The following is a 16,179-nucleotide window of genomic DNA, read 5'->3' as shown; positions in this document are numbered from 1 at the left end:
AAAGTTCCTGTGTACCCACTTGCTCATTCATTATGCAATTGTGTTGTGTACCTGTGGCTCCCATGTACCCATTCATTCACTGATTGTGCAATCGAGTGCTTTCTGTCTCATGTATAACTGACTTAATCCTTATGCAATTGAGTGCTGTCTGTTCGTAGTTCCCACGTACCCACTCAGTCATTCATTATCAAGTTGTGTGCTTTCTATTGGTTTAAACCCCCATGTAGCTAGACATTTATAATGCAATCAGGTGCTGTCTGCTGTCTTTCCTTAGGTTCGATGCACCCATACTCTCCAGGGGAGGGCCAATCCATGGATAAGTTAGGGGCCCACACACAACGCTTCGCAAGGGCGGGACGGAGGCCCAGTTGGGGCTCTAAGCCTGTGAAATGGGAATGTCTGGATTGGCCGGCATTATTTGAATCGGCCAATCTAGGTGCACCAAAGGGGTTAAATGAGGGGCTGCGAAGGGCACCCTTTGAATCAGGATACGGAATGCGAGTCTTGCCTACCCACCCACCCATGCCTTCAGAGCAGGGCGTTGCAGCTGGTAGACATATGGGAGGAGCAGAAGGGCTGAAGCAGATTTATAAACTCAGTTGGCCTGAAGCACAAAGCCTATAACAAGCCTGCTCCACCATGGTCCTTGGGATGCCGGGTTGGAACCAAGGGGAACGTGCAAGATCCTGGGGATGCCTCACGGCAGGGACAAAGAGAGCAGGCAAAAAAGAAGAGGCCTTAAGGGGTCAGCAGCGGGCGGCCATGGCACTTGTAGCCTGGTAGGGTCAGAGGGACCACTCGTCGGTAAAGAGTGGGGATTAGGGGGGGGGTAAGCCTAGGAGCCACCAAACGCTGGGTGACAGACCTCGAAGGTCATCATGAAAGGAGGCTGTGCTGGTAATGACAACATGGACAAAGTAACAGACAGACACAAGGTGTTTAATCAAAAGGGGAGATGCATGGGTGTTTGATGACCAAATATGCAATGTTGATTCACTGTGCAACTCTCTCCTGTTGTGTCAATAAACTGTGGCCATGGTTATCCCATAAACTGGTCTCTCTCGTATGTGTGAGTAAAGGCGAGCTGGGGGCAGTGCGAGTCACTGTGGGTGGGAGCCCCTGCCCAAATGGAGGGAGGGGGATACTCGTTATGCAATTTAGTGCTATCTATTTGTAGCTCTCCAGTACCCACTGACTTATTCATTATGCAATTAAGTGCTTTCTGTCTATCTGTACTTTCTATGCATCCACTCACTCAGTTATTATTCAGTGAAGGGCTCGTTGCTGTCTACTGCTCTTAAGAACCCACTCACTTATTTATTATGCGGTTGATGGCCCTCTATCTCTATCTCACTTGTACCCAGTTCTTTTTTGATTATGCATTTGTGTGCTCTGTCTATTTCTGTAGCTCCCATGTACTCATTTACTGATGCATTATTCAGTTGATTGCTTTCTGTCTATCAGTAGTTGCCTCATTCTCCCTCATTTATTATGCAATTGAGTGCTGGCTATCTGGAGTTCCCGTTTTAACCGGCCAGGGAATGTTACCAGGGTAATTGCAAGTAGTATTGGCTCCACAAGTGAAGAGAAAGTTTGATGTTCCATACCCATGGCTGGCTTACCCGTCCCACTCAAAGTATTTGCACCCTGCATCTACAGCATTTAACACCTGTGTTTACCTATATGGCTATATCTCGATAGCACTTTCAACATATTAATGTATACAAGATACCACATCACAATTGCTCTTAGTAGCATAATGATTGGACAGCAAATGTTTGTGCTGCCAGAGTGAATATTATATTTTATGATAGCCGTTATATTGGTAATAACAGCGTCTTTTATTAGAGAGTATAGCAACAATTCATTTTTAATGGCGTGCTGTCTCTGCATCTCTGGCCAGGCTAGTAGAGAGAGATGAAAGATGATGAAGATAGATGATGCGGTCCACACCGATCCTCAAATCAATCTACCTCCGAGTCCTACTAGGAATACTAAAGCCAAGCAGGCTCTGTACTGTCAGATACATTGACGTGTGTTTGTACAGGCCAAGATGTTCTCTGTGTATATTTAGACAGGATAGGCCGATTGCGCAAGTGCTGCAAGGCTGGCTGATCAGGCACTACTTCAGTGTCATAACAAAAATTGAGAGAGCCCCCCTGCAAAGTACTTGGAGGGGCTCCTCCTCCCCGACTCAGTCAGGAGCTCCCAGGCCAAGATATTGTGCTGAGGGAGACCCCTAGAAGCTTGGAACTCCCCCCCTCCCCCCCCCCCCTCGCCGGAGGCTAATGTTACACCACTGCACTCCTAGGCTGCTTTCACGTCTGCTGCTTGCAAAGCAGCATGTCAGAAAAAAGCATGGTATCTCAGAAGGCAGGTTTTATAGCATTCCCCCACCAGGTGGCGCTCTAGGAAATTGGCTTGCCTATTTGATAATATAGTGCTTGCCCTATATGTTACCTATCCTTGCATATGTTGCATTTTTGTTCATTTTGAGAAGTCTATTGTTTAGTATACCTGATCATACCTCGTGTCCTTGTTGGGCCTCATCTTTGCTGTGCAGTTTGAGTAACCACACACTTCACACACACTCTTGGGAAACATTCCAAATATAAGATCAGACGTGGCGTAGTTGTTCTGGCTGAACTGCCTCTTGTGGTGTAGGGATTGATTGATTTGCATAGCATTTCTGGTTTCTTGTAACCGAGTGCCGCTTAGGGGATTAAATGTAATTATCCAGTAGGTACAAGGTATAGCTGTCTGCTGCCTTTACCTTGGTTCACACTATACAAATACCACATAGATACACACATAGATACCTTTTTACTTTCCAGAGTTGGTGTTATGCACAAGATGAACAAAGGAAACAGAACCGACAGAGGACACTTCAGTGTCCAATACTTCTCAGGGCTTTTTCGCTTGAAGCTAAATGTGTGCCATCTTCATTAAACATTAACTTATATTTTATTCTGGTGTGAAAACTCTTCATGAAGAGGGAATTTATAGATTACATGGGGAGCTTTTTAAAATCTACTATAAAAAAAGGTGAATTATCGCTTTTTAAAATCACTTTACAGTTGTTGGTTTTACATCTGAGAGATAATAATATGAAAACTTTATTTTTATTCCACATAATGTTCAGTATCCTACAACAATTTTTGTGTTGTCTGTAGTTTACCATTAGCTAGGAGTGGTGTATTTACTGATTGGTTATTTGAAAAGTTAAAGTGTTCTAAAGTTTAAATCATTTGAATTAGTGCATAAAAGTAGGATTTCAAATATTCACAAACTTCATCATGTAAAGCATGCACTTTTTTTCCTTCCACTTTCCTCATATTAGCCCCGATACGCTTGCCTAACTGGCAGGGTGATATATCCTGCCTTTCTAGGAAATCTCTGCCCTTGAAAAGCACATTTTCAACTTTTTCTGCTAGAAAGCAAGCATTTGTTTCCAAAACCTTGATGGGAAACCCATTGCCCTCGTCAAACACTTGGGATATCACTGCACTGTTATTCCTTTACGTTTTTGTACAAGGACCAAATAAAGATTCACCTTTTATGTAGGGTTGTAGTTTTCACTGCTGAAGAGATTACAGTCGAGCTCTGCAGCTCAGTATACAATAACCAATCTCTATGACCTCAACTAACTGTGTAATTTCAGTTTCAGTGTGAGAAAGCCTTAACAGTTTACAAAGCACAAGCACGTCTTGCTTGATTACTTCACCACTGGATGCTCTTGCATAAAGTTGCTAAATCATCAATACTGGGCAACTGTGTTCAAGGTATTGGGGGTCGTGATCTTTCAAAGCGCCACCCTCCCACACCATGGTTTTGCATTAATTTTGCTGCCTACAGACGTTTGGGCCTGCATTGTTCCTGCAGTTGGTGTTAACCCCTCTACTGCCTTGATATTTGCTGATTTATTTATTTATTTTTTTCCCTTTTTTTTAAATATGCGTTTCACTGTATTTAACTGTGACTTTCAGGTTCGAAAGTGTTTATCTAGCTTCCTGACTGTAGATGATATTGATTGCATTGTCATAATAAATTGCTTGTTATTTGTCTAATTGCATAATTGAAAGTTATTGTCCTGATCTTGTGTCTATGTAACTACAGACATTTCGGTCCTTTTCTTACTTAGTTTTCAGTTTAATCTGCTTTATTAAAAAATGTATACATTCTAACAACCAGATTACTAGACTATATCAAAAAGAAATTAAACTGTTTAGTTGTTTTATAATGTGTGGGGAAAAGAAGGTAAGAACGGGGGGAGTAAGGAAGAAATTAATATTGAAGACTGAGTAATAACAATAAGTATGCAAATAAAAATACAAACGCTTAAATATATGGTTGATAAAGCCGAACTGAGAATATGTAGAGAGAGTAACAACTTATAGTGGCTTGAAATGTTCTGAATTTCTATAGTTTGTTGCTTAAGAGTATTTTCTAAAAACATTGTTAATGACAACCAGTACAAATCTCTGTTAACCTTTGGTAGAGGCAAAGTGGCAAAAGCTGCATCTAATCTATGATTATGACAAACGTTATACCACCAAGCCTTACTTGAAATATTAGAATAACCTTTCCAATTAATTGTACTTTGATGAAAGGCTAAGGCCAACATAAAATCGAAAATTGTATTAATATGAATATCTACTTTGGTGACATCTGAGAGATCTCCTAAAAAGGTGTAATAAATGAGAGATGGAGCATTATATATTAAAGATTATTGTCAGTTGAGACCAAACTTTCCCCAGAAGGATGCAGTGGGTGAGCATTGAGAAAGGAGGTGCGTCACATCCCTGTTGGGATGCCCGCACAACCAACGGGCAATGTCATTAGTCTTGGAGAATTTGGCTATAGAGATAGGAGTATGATACAGTCTGTGAAATAAAAAGAATAAAGATTGACTAGTGGTGGCTGCTCTGGAACCTTTTTTGAAGTCTATACCATATTTTATTCCAGAAGGAGATGGACAAAGCACATCCCAAATCTGCTTTCCAGCTAAGGGCCTGATTTAGAGTTTGGCGATGGGGGTTACTCTGTCACAAATGTGACCCATATCCTGTCCGCCGTTCTACAATTCTGTTACAGCCTATGGATCTTAGATTTGTGTGGAAAGGATATAATGGTCTACCAGCCACAAATGAAGAATATCCAAAAATATATTTATGAGAAGAGAAAATTTATATAAAAATGTACACAGACAATTAAATGATGCCTGGAATTGTGGAAAGGAGTTTGGAGTAATACCATCAAATAAGTTGTGAATCCATATTACACTTTTTTGCCTTCAAGACTCCATTAGAGGGACTTGTTAGTAATAGTAATAAGATGATTATTCCATAAGGGAGACTGTAAAAAAGAATCTTGAGATAGAGTTTGTGGCGTATAACAAGGCTTCAACCGGAAACAAGTATGTTTAAACAATGATTATGAGGTGATGGTGTTTTGTTTTAGGAAAAAGAGAGAACTTCTCTAGGAGAGAAAGGAGCAAGTAGGGATTTTTCAATATCCAGCCATAAGGGAGTAAATTAGAAAGGTAATGTGAGGAACCACCTAGAGGCTTGTCTCACACAGAAAGCTTTATGATAATTTTGAAAGTCCGTAAAATTAGTTCCACCCTCTGTCATAGCCTTCTTGATGTGAGTCCAATTTTTAAAAATATGATGGAGTTCTATACACTGGATCATAGATAAAATATAAAGCAGAATAAGTGAAATCATCATTTTGATGGAGTCGAAATGACCCTACCAAGGTAGAAACAATGGATTCCAAGAATATAGGGGCTTGTTTATTCTATTAAGTCCTTCCTTCAGGTTTATTGAAACTGATTCTTTAATAGAGTTGGTGAACCAAATAACCAAATATTTAATCTTAAAATTATTCCAGTGGAGTCAAAAGAATGTTTAAAACAAAAATTTGGTGTTAGATCAAATATTACTTTGGTCTGAATTAATCTTTTATATCATGACACAAGAGAGAAATCCGAAATTTCATGAAGCAAAGCTGGAACAGCAAGGTTGAGGTTAGAAAGAAAAAGAAGAACATTGTCCGCATATGTGGAGAGTTTCAAGTGTTTATCTCCATATTTGAAGCCTGTTTTGAGAGTGGTATTTTAAATTTGGGAGAGGAAGGGCTTGTGAACTAAAACAAATAAGCGGGAGATAAAGGACATCCTTGTCAACCTCCTTGTTGTAATTGAAAATATTGAGAAACTAGTCCACTAACTAAGAGAGAAGCCCCTGGAGAATTATAAAGACGAGAAATAAGCAAGTTAATATTGGGACAAAAGCCATGCCAAGTAAGGGATTCAGGTAAAAAGGTCCCATTGATCCTATCAAATGCCTTTTCTGCATCTATAGCAACAGCGGCCTAGGGATATGATAAAGAAGAAGCTTTGTTTAATACGTCACAGAATAATCTAGTTATCAGATGTAATCCTACACTTAACAAATCCAGAGTGTTCTTTACCTATCATTTTGGGTAAAAAATGGTATGAGTCACAGAGCCAGCAACTTGGCAAAGATTTTACAATCTACATTTACAAAAGAGATAGGCTGATAATCTTTCCACTGCTTGGGATCACAACCATCCTTATGAGTAAGACATATGGTTGCTTCTTGAAAAGTACCTCCAGCAGTACCAGTGGTATAGAAAAAGTTGCAAAAGTTAAGGGAGCAGTATATTAGAAAAATGGAACTAAATCTCCACTGTAAAATCACCAGGTCCTGGAGTTTTATCTTTTTTGAGAGATTGGAGAGCTCTGAAAAAGTCTGAAAGTGATATTTCATTCTAAAGGGAGGCAAAATTAAGATTCTTGTGAATGGGAGGAATGGTGGTGTCTTTAAATAATGCTCAATAAAAGCAGTGTTTGCTGGAGAGTCCAGAGTATATAGAGTTTGGTAGAACTTCATAAATTCCTCCAGAATATCTTGGTCTTTAAACACCTGTTTTCCTGTGGACGAGTCCGTAGACTCCATATTAGTATGTTGTTTCTGGACCTGCAAATAATTAGCTAGAAGCTTTCCCACTTTACTACTTCCTCCATAGTAGTGTTACATAGCAGTGCTATGGAGTAAAATGGATGTCGTTTTTGTCCATAGTTATTTTATTAAAATTAAATTTAGCCCAAATAATTTCTTGTAAATTAGTTCCAGAGGCCTAGGAATAAAATTGGTGTTCTATGCATTTTACAGTAGATAGTAATGATTTGTGATGTTGGGTAAAAAATTTTTTTTTTCAAATAAAGGCAATGATATGACCTCAAGCTGCAGCCGTAAGTGTTCTTTAATAATGGAGGAGATGCATCAGTCTGTGTGAAACACAAAAACTAATCGGTGAAAAAACCAAAGGATGAGGATAAAGGTTGATCAAGTAAAAGAGAATTGTTGAACTTCCTTCTGCTGGATTGGGATGTGCTGCAGGTTAATCTAGATCTGCAATAGCTGGAGCATGATCAGAAATCACAATAAGTTCAATAGTAGAATTATTAAAGTTCTGGGATAGTGGTTTGCTAACAAAGATATGATCAAGTCAAGTGAGGGAGTCCATGTGGTGGGGAATAAAAAGGTAACTCCCTAGTAGAAGGGTTACAGAGTCTCCATGAATCTACCAGGTGTCTTTGGAAAAAGCAGAATGGAATTGCTTATGGGTTTTATGGGGAATAAATCTAACCTGAGATTGACAGTCTATAAAAGAATCTATAATTTGATTACAATCTCCACCTAAAATGAAAGTCATCGCTATATTGAAGGCATTTCCTAGAGACTTTGGTTCAGAAAGAGTAGTCTGGTTGGGTGGGACCATAAACGTTAAATGAACATTCTTAATTAGAAGTTTAAATATAAGCCATTTACCTTCAGGATCCATTTTTTGAGTAACAGTTGTACATTTCAGTTGTTTGTGCATTAAGATAATTACTCCACTTTCTTATTAGACACTGGAGATACAAAACCTGAACCTTCCCCAACTGCATTTAAGCCTTAAGGTCTCCAGTCAATTCTGTGAGGTGAGTTTCTTGAAGTAGGACTAAGTCTAGATCGTAGTTGGCCAAACGAGATAAGTCTCTGCCTTTTTATAGGGTTAACATAACCTTGTACACTCCAAAAAAATAACCAAGAATGTTATTATGATAAATATACATATAACTATACAGTCTACAATAACAAAATGTGATTTGCAAAATATAGAGGGCAAGGGAGTATAGTAGGAGCATGAGTAAAAGGATGTAACATGGGAGCAGAAATTAGGGAAGAGAGGTAAAAGAAGGAAAATAGAAGATATACCAGTAGAAGACAGTACATGTCAGGAAGTGACTCCGAAAATGTACCTTTAATGTGTGACAAGAAGGATAATGGGGTAGTAGCAAAACAGGTGGAGATGGCACAACTAACAAGGGACAAGGTACCACATCTGAATGTAACATAAGAAGAATTAAAAGATTATTCGTTACCTGCAAGGGAAAACAAAAAAAAGAACAAATAAACAACAAAAACACGTTTGTAGCACAGGACAAAGATTGAGAAAGTCTTTCCGTCTATTAGCTGTACACATGGAAATATCCTGTGAGATAAAAATCTTTTTGCTAGACCACATAACTTATGTTTTGGATTTAACCACATTTAAGATTGTCAAAAGGTCTGTGAACTCAAGAAATAAACTCACTCTTTGAGACTTAGCAGGTGGGGCGGAAGAAGAGATGAGGACCCAGTCTTTGTGCGCAATAGATGGTTAGGTTCATAGACGGAGGTAAATCTATTCATTGTGGCAGAAACGAAGTGAAGAAGGTCACAGGACCCCCCCCCCCCCCCCCAACAAGAAGTCCATATATGCGTAGTTGTTGCTCCTATTTCTTTTCTCTAGGTCTTCTGAGTGTTTTTTCAACAATATATTTTTTTTCTAAAGCAGCAATTTTATGGATTTCGTCTTTGATATGAGTGACATACTGCTCTACCAAGTTCACTCTTGTCTATAATTGACCATTTATCATCAACATTTTGGATCAGCTTATTTGTTTCCTCAAAGTGTTGTATGGCTCAAATTTCCTCCAATAAAGTCTCTAAATAAATGGTAGAGGATGGTGAAGGAGAAGTAGGATCCTGCTTGAGCCTTTTATTGGTAGAAGATGTTGATTGCGTTTTCAATGAGGTAACTGCTATATTTGTAGAACAAGGAGTGACAGAATGCACCATGCCAACAGAGGTTAGTGATTCATCCATTAAAGGCTCCCCAGAGGACAGACTTGAATCTGTTATAGTAATAGGTTTCACCTTACTAATAAAGAGTGGCTTCTTTAGTCTGCCCGTATACCAATTGAAGTCCATGTCTCTCAGAATGAGTAACAGTAAATGAGGTAATTAGAAAAAAATGGGTTAAAATGACTTTGATATTGCTGACGACGCCTCCGGCTTCAAATAAGGAATATAAATGGCCCCAGTGTGTTTACCAATATGCAACACTTTTCTGTCTGGTGGCCTTTTGAAAAGGGTGGATGAGTGACTTATAATAGAAAGAAACTAACTAAAACTGCTCTATGAGGCGAGATCATGACGAATTACAGAAGAGGGTATCAAATTTGTAGTGAGAAAAGGCCATCTGTTGCATAAAAAATGCTTGTGTAACAGGACTAAATTAAGCATGCAGGGCTGACCTCGGCCAATGTAGTAAGTACCTAAGATGGTGGCCACCGATTCCTGAGCGGTGCCGTTGGCTTCTGTTAGACCTGGCATCCTTTGCTTGGTCTACCCTAACGTTTTGCCTCTACTTCTCAAGTTGTTGCTCTGTGCTGGAGTCTGTTTTTACTGTTTTATTACTATGTGCACTTTACCACTGCTGACCAGTGCTAAAGTGCCATCGCTCCCTATGTGAAATTGTATGTGTAATTGGCTTTCCCATAATTGGCATATTTGATTTACTAGTATGTCCCTAGTAAAGTGCACTAGAGGTGCTGAGGGCCTGTAAACCAAATGCTACTAGTAGGCGTGCAGCACTGATTGTGCCACCACATAAGTAGCCCTGTAAACATGGCTCAAGCCTGCCACTTCAGTGTCTGTGTGTGCAGTTTTAAACTGCCAATTCGACTTGGCAAGTGTACCTACTTGCTAAGCCTAAACCTTCCTTTGTCATACATGTAAGGCACCCCTAATGTAGGCCCTGGGTAGCCCCATGGGCAGGGTGCAGTGTCTGTTAAAAGTAGAACATGTAATGACGTGTTTTTACATGTTTTAACAGTGGAAATCTACAAAATTCGGTTTTCACTGTGGCAAGGCCTCTCTCTCATAGGTTAACCTGGGGGCTACCTTTATATATTCTTAAAGTGTAGTTCCCTTTGAGAGCAAATAGAAATTTGGAGTTTGAGGTCTCTGAACGCAGAATTTTTAAATATATATTTTAGTGAAGTTGGTTTTTAGATTGTTGTTAGTTTGAAAAATGCCACTTTTAGAAAGTAAGCATTTTCTTGCTTTAACCATTTTGTGACTCTGCCTATTTGTGGATTTCCTGTCTTGGTCAGACTGACAGTTGGGCTGTTTGTGCATCTCCTCTAGACAGTGACGCATAGGGAACTGAAGTGTAGCCTGATTATCCTGATGAGTCATCTGGGTTAGAGTAGAGGGAGGAGTTGTCACTTACACTTGAATGGGCTGTGCCTGCCCTCACACAATGCAGTCTCCAACCCCCTGGTGTGTGCCTGGGTACAGGCTTGGGCAAGGCAGGATCCTGTAAACAACAGACTTTTCATTGAAGTTGGGCAACTTCAAAGGCAGAAAGGGGTATAAGTATTGAATCCAAAACTCCTGACTTTAGATTTTTCAAGAACTGCTCTTGGAACCAAGAGGAACCTTTGCCATGGAAAAGAGCTGCCCCAGCCTGTGACTGTGCTTTGTCGGGCAATCCTGCAGTTGCTGCTTCTGCCTGTGAAAGGGCACAAAGACTGGACTTTGTGGTATATTCCTGCTTGAGAAGAATCTCCAAGGGCTTGGACTGAGCTTACCCTTTGTTCTGAAGTCTCAGGGCCTTCAAAGACTTCCTCTGCCAGCACCTGGACTCTCTGCTGAGACTCCTGCCCTGTCAAGCGGTGCCTAAGCCAGTTCTTAGGCCGTTGAAAGGATAAGCTGGTGGAAAACCAAGACGTTCCAAGGAAACTGACTTTTATCCCGTGATGACTTCTGCAACTGAAGCCTTGGTCCTCGCAGGAGTGCGACGTCCCTGCAGGTCAGACTCCGCTGCAGCCTCGCTGAAGTTTGCGACTCTGTGGAAGTCACTGCACTACATCGTGATTGCCGGATATTGACTCCCCTGGGAGTGCGCAGATCAAGCGCCTTGCACCGCCGCTGCCTCACCTCTACCGCTTCACAGCGAGGACCCACCACCTCTTTGCCGCCTCTGATCCAGCGACACCTCGATCCCTGACTCCGTCCACCAGCTTGTTTCCTCATTTTCACAAGGTACTGTAGCTGGGGGTCCATGTGACTCTGTGACCAGTGCCATTAGCATCAGATTGCTGGGAACGACTCCGTCATGATGCCGTGATATCACCAATTCGAAGCATTTGTGTTTCAAAGCACTATATTGAAGTTTAATCTTTTAAAAATTCATAACTTTGCATGGCTTTGTTGGATTTTTGTTGTTTTTGGTCTTGTTTTGCACAGATAAATATTGGCTATTTTTCTAACCTAGTGTTTAGTCATTGTGTAGTGTTTTCTCTGTATTACTGTGTGTGTTGGTACATATACTTTACACATTGTCTCTGGGTTAAGCCTTTCTGCTTGTGCCAAGCTACCAAGGGGGTGAGCAATGGTTACCCGGGTGTGTTTCTCTTTTGCCCTGACTAGAGTGAGGGTACTTGCTTGGACAGAGGGCAACCTGACTGCCAACCAAAGACCCCATTTCTAACAGCTTCAATAAAGGAATATGGGCGTCTTCAGATGTCAGTCAAGAGTCACGCTACTCTGTATAATGTCTGGTATGTGAGGGAGAAGCGTTCCCCAATTTAAAACATGCTAGTTTGGCATAATTGGTGATGCGTTTCCTGTGAGGCATGGAGCTTCCCGTCTAAGCAGCCATCTTGATTGTCATCAAAGCCACGCCCCATTTTCTTACTTATTTTAATAAGTACAAAAAGGATCGAAATATTTGTAAAGTTTTATAGACCCAGCACTAAAAGAGTATGAATAGATAAGCAAGTACAGTGATCTTTTCTGATTTAAAAGTTGGTACTCAGAACTGTAGGTTATTTGGGAACAATCTGAGGTTAGATAACATAAATCAGGAATGGTGGAACTGAGACCATACCAGCCTGCACTTGATTTAATCTGAAGGGTTTTTCTTCAAGTGCCAGAGAGGACATTACAGGTGTCCTGAGACTGAGGATAATTGGTTGGATTGTATTTTTAACAGAACTGTCTCCTATTAAGCAGAAATCAAAAATACACAAGGTGCCCATGCGAAACACTCTCTTGTCACTGAGTGCAAAATTTGAAAGTGGACCTTACTTTCTCCCTTTCACATACGTAAGACACATAATCCTGGGTGTTAAAGATGCTTTGGCTAACTGCACCTCAAGTGAATGTGATTGGGCACTTGGTAGGAGTCAGAATTGTTTTTGGGGAAAATGGGTTGTCTAATTGCTGTGAACTGATGTTTGGTTATAAAAAAGTTAATGCACTTCCTGCTAGAGTGATATATTTATTTGGAAAAGAGGTAATGCACTTGCTGCGACTGGTGTGCATGCTCAAGAGAGTAAGAAGCTTGCTACAAGTGTGATTTGTTTGAGGAATAATGGTAATGCCCTTGCAGACAGGTATGTGTTTGGTGAAGAGAGAAGTGCAAAGTGCATATATGCAGATACAGTAATATACAACCACACACACATACACCCCGCCCCCACCAAAATTGTAATGTTCATTGTACTTGATATCTTCAGTGAAGCGGGAGAAGATGCAAGCACAACAGATAGTTCAAAGTTGTAAGGAAATGTGGTGGTAGAACTGCTTTGGGGTAAGAAGGCTGTGAGCTGTGGTGGTATTAGTTCTTGTGATATGGGTAAGTGAAATGGTGCACATGTGGTAAGTTGTGGGGTGGGAGGTTGTGGTATGGGCATGAGTGTCTGTTTGGTAATAAATGGCTATTAGTGAGTAGTGCTTTAGGGTCTATTTGAGTAAAGATGTTTAAGTTTGTGTTGGCTGAGTCTTCGTTTGGATGGCTTTAATATTGTGAGTGACTGTGACTAGACAACCTGATTGGCAACTGGGTAACACGTGTAACAAGTATTGCCTTTTGGAACATCAGGCTGTAGATGCTCTCTAAATGTTGGGTAAGGATGCTCAGGCACAGATGAGTCTTGAATGGCATACAATAGTTATATGGTTCAAAGAGTGTTGTGAGTATAAAAAAAACGCTTTATTCACACACAAAGGTTCAGCAGCATAGTAAAATTATATTTCATCATAACCTTACTGCAATTTACTTCAACACTTTGAATGTGGACAGTCTAGCTTTTTCAGGTGAACAGTGAGGGCCTGTATGCATAGTCTTTTAATACAGAACAAAGGTGCCTTACCAACTTTTGGACTGATGTGAAAAGCCTGGGATTTCTGTGTGGACAATCACTATGAGTCTTACTGTACTTTTGGGTGTAAGTGGGGTGCACACCAAGTAATCTGATTGATTGTCTAGGCTTCAATTGCTCCAAGTTAATGCTAAATGTATGAGTATGTTTAAAAGTTCAATTTTTGTTATAATTTCTTTTTTTTAAATCTTTTTATTGTAATTCAAAATATAGGGTTCACACTGTTGTGTACACTGGAGCATAGAAGGTACATACGTAAAACTCCAACACCTTTTGCATAATACCAGAGAATGTCATTGATGGTGCTTTTACGGTCACTACACCTCTGAGAACCACAACCCCATCCTTAGTTTCCATTCTCCACTTCCCACTTTCCCCTCTCCTCCCCCCCCAAGAGGGTCCCCCTCAACTCCTCCACCTCGGACTGTCGCCCATCCCCCCCCCTCCATATTTTCTCCCCTTTCCTGGGGCAGTCCTGCTTTTGTATATAGCTTTCTCTGCTCTCTAGCACAAATCCAGGTCGAGCTGCTGATCTAGTAGTCGAGGGGTGGCTGTGGCCCTCCCCTTTCCCCCGGCTCTCGCTATATTACATTTGGCTACTCCCGCTGCCAGTCTCAGAAAAACTTCCTTGTATCTGGGCCATGTGTTTTCCCCCAAGACTCCCAGCAGGAGCCATTTAGGGTCCAGAGGTATTTCTAGTGCGGTGGTCCGGGACATCTCCCAGATTATGCTGGCCCAGTAATCTTGTATCAAGGGACATCCCCAGAGTATATGTATGAATGTGCCTTTTGCAGTGCAGCAAATGTGTTTCATCCCCCTCTCATTGAGCCTTCTTCTGGGCAAGAGAAGTGTGCCACCTTGTAAGAGTCCGAGAACTGTTGTGCAGAAGACATACCTTTGACAATATGTCAGGTGATCACCAGACGGTGAACTATTTACAGCCGGCAGAGTAGTAACCTGTTGACAGTCAAGTGTCAGTGTATGTGTGAGAGAGCTAGGAGAACAAAGACTATTCAAATACCCGAAAGGAGTCAAGAAGATGAAGGGAAAGTACTTGTTGAATATATGTATCAATAGCAATAACTGTGGGCATGTTTGTGGCCTTATTTGTAATACTGACAACAAATACAGCTCCGAAGGTGGAGTAAATGACCTAAAACCATAAAGGCACTTGACAACTCATGTCAGTCCTCGTTGATACTTCTTAGTCCTTTAAGCTTTCCATAGTTTGTCCCCTTTTTCAGTAGAGGAAAAGTGGAATCGGAGTGCCCAGTAGTAGTGCAGTAAGAACATTAATGTGGTAGGTGATTGCAAGAGCATGGTCATAGAACAGCCTTCTCTGTCCTCGAGTGACACCTTCTTCCGACAGGTCAAAATGCTGCATTGAAACATAACATAGAAATAGAAAGAAAAAATAAAACCACGGCAATATACAAGTACATAATCTAATTAGACCCCATCTATTGCTAAACAGATATTCTAAATATTAGATTGAAACCAGGGGCCATATTGCATAAAGTGCACTTGGTGTGCAGCACGGGTGTGCGCCCAGTTTCTTCACCTCCAGGACACTTTGCTTTTATTGAAGGTGCCACAGACGTTTGTGCAGACCCTACTGTAATAGAGATAGTGCTAGCACACGTGCAATGCTGCAGTATTCTAAAGGGGTGTTTCTTTATCTTCATGGAGGCGTGGCCTATACAGATGAGGCAATCACTTAGACTCTGTACATGCGCTATATTACAGGGATAGAGACCATCAAGGGCTGTATTACAAACGGTGCCCAGAGGGTACAACGGGCACGTGCTCCTGTTCTCTGCGCCTCTTTGACAGTGCAGTATTGCAGAAGAAGTTGAAGATGCCTGTGCACCCCCTTCTGTAATATAGATAGCACTGGTGCACATAGTGCCAGCATTGTCCTCCGGGTGTGTTCCCTCAGGGCGTTGCCTCTGCCCGTGCCTTATTATGGACATCGGCACAAAGGCAAGAGACCATCAGGAGGTGCTCTGATTCAGTGCGCTTCCTGAGTGTCACTCTTACAAGGTGAAAAAGAGTTTCCATGGACCCCCCCCCCATCCCCAAGACACCCCCCTGCAGGCACGTGCAGTCACTCACTGCACTCGCCTGCAGGGGGACCTCTGTTCCCTCTTTAAAGTGCAGGTGGGTGTCATCTACATAGCGAAAGCGGGAACGGCTGGTTCAAATAGCTCCTCCATATTTTAATAGTTTGCTGCCCCAAACACCACGAGTTCTCAGCTACCCTAGGAGCAGTCGATTAATGTAATAGGGTGCTCTGTCCTTTCCTGTTTACGGTGCGCCGTGGTGCAAACGGGGATAATAAGCTGCAACCATGCTATGGGCCCAGGTGTCGCACACTCAGTGCCCCCCCCCCCCCCCCCCCTCTCAGGGTGCCTCCTAGAGCACAAACCAGTTCCATCAGCCTCCTCAGACGTCCTTCTGCCTGCAGGTCGTCACTGTAACTGGCTGCAGGGGGATCTCTGTCCCCCTTGAAAGTACGGGCTGGGTGCCACCTGCACTGTGAAAGGCGCACCGGCTGCTTCAGTCAGTCTGTCTTTCACTAATGTGTTGCTCTCGGGGCAGTTCAAGTT

At 41.6% G+C, this 16,179-nt stretch overlaps 1 protein-coding gene across 2 annotated transcripts in view; it reads left to right on the top strand.

Moving 5' to 3' along the window:
- Nucleotides 1–16,179, top strand: part of MIGA1 (mitoguardin 1) — a 457,181-nt gene that overhangs the window by 26,080 nt on the left and 414,922 nt on the right. The window lies entirely within an intron of this gene.

This window comes from Pleurodeles waltl, chromosome 4_2 (assembly GCF_031143425.1).
Source record: "Pleurodeles waltl isolate 20211129_DDA chromosome 4_2, aPleWal1.hap1.20221129, whole genome shotgun sequence".
Lineage (NCBI taxonomy): Eukaryota > Metazoa > Chordata > Amphibia > Caudata > Salamandridae > Pleurodeles > Pleurodeles waltl.
The sequence above is the reverse complement of the archived record's forward strand: the minus strand, read 5'-3'. Positions and strand labels throughout refer to the sequence as shown.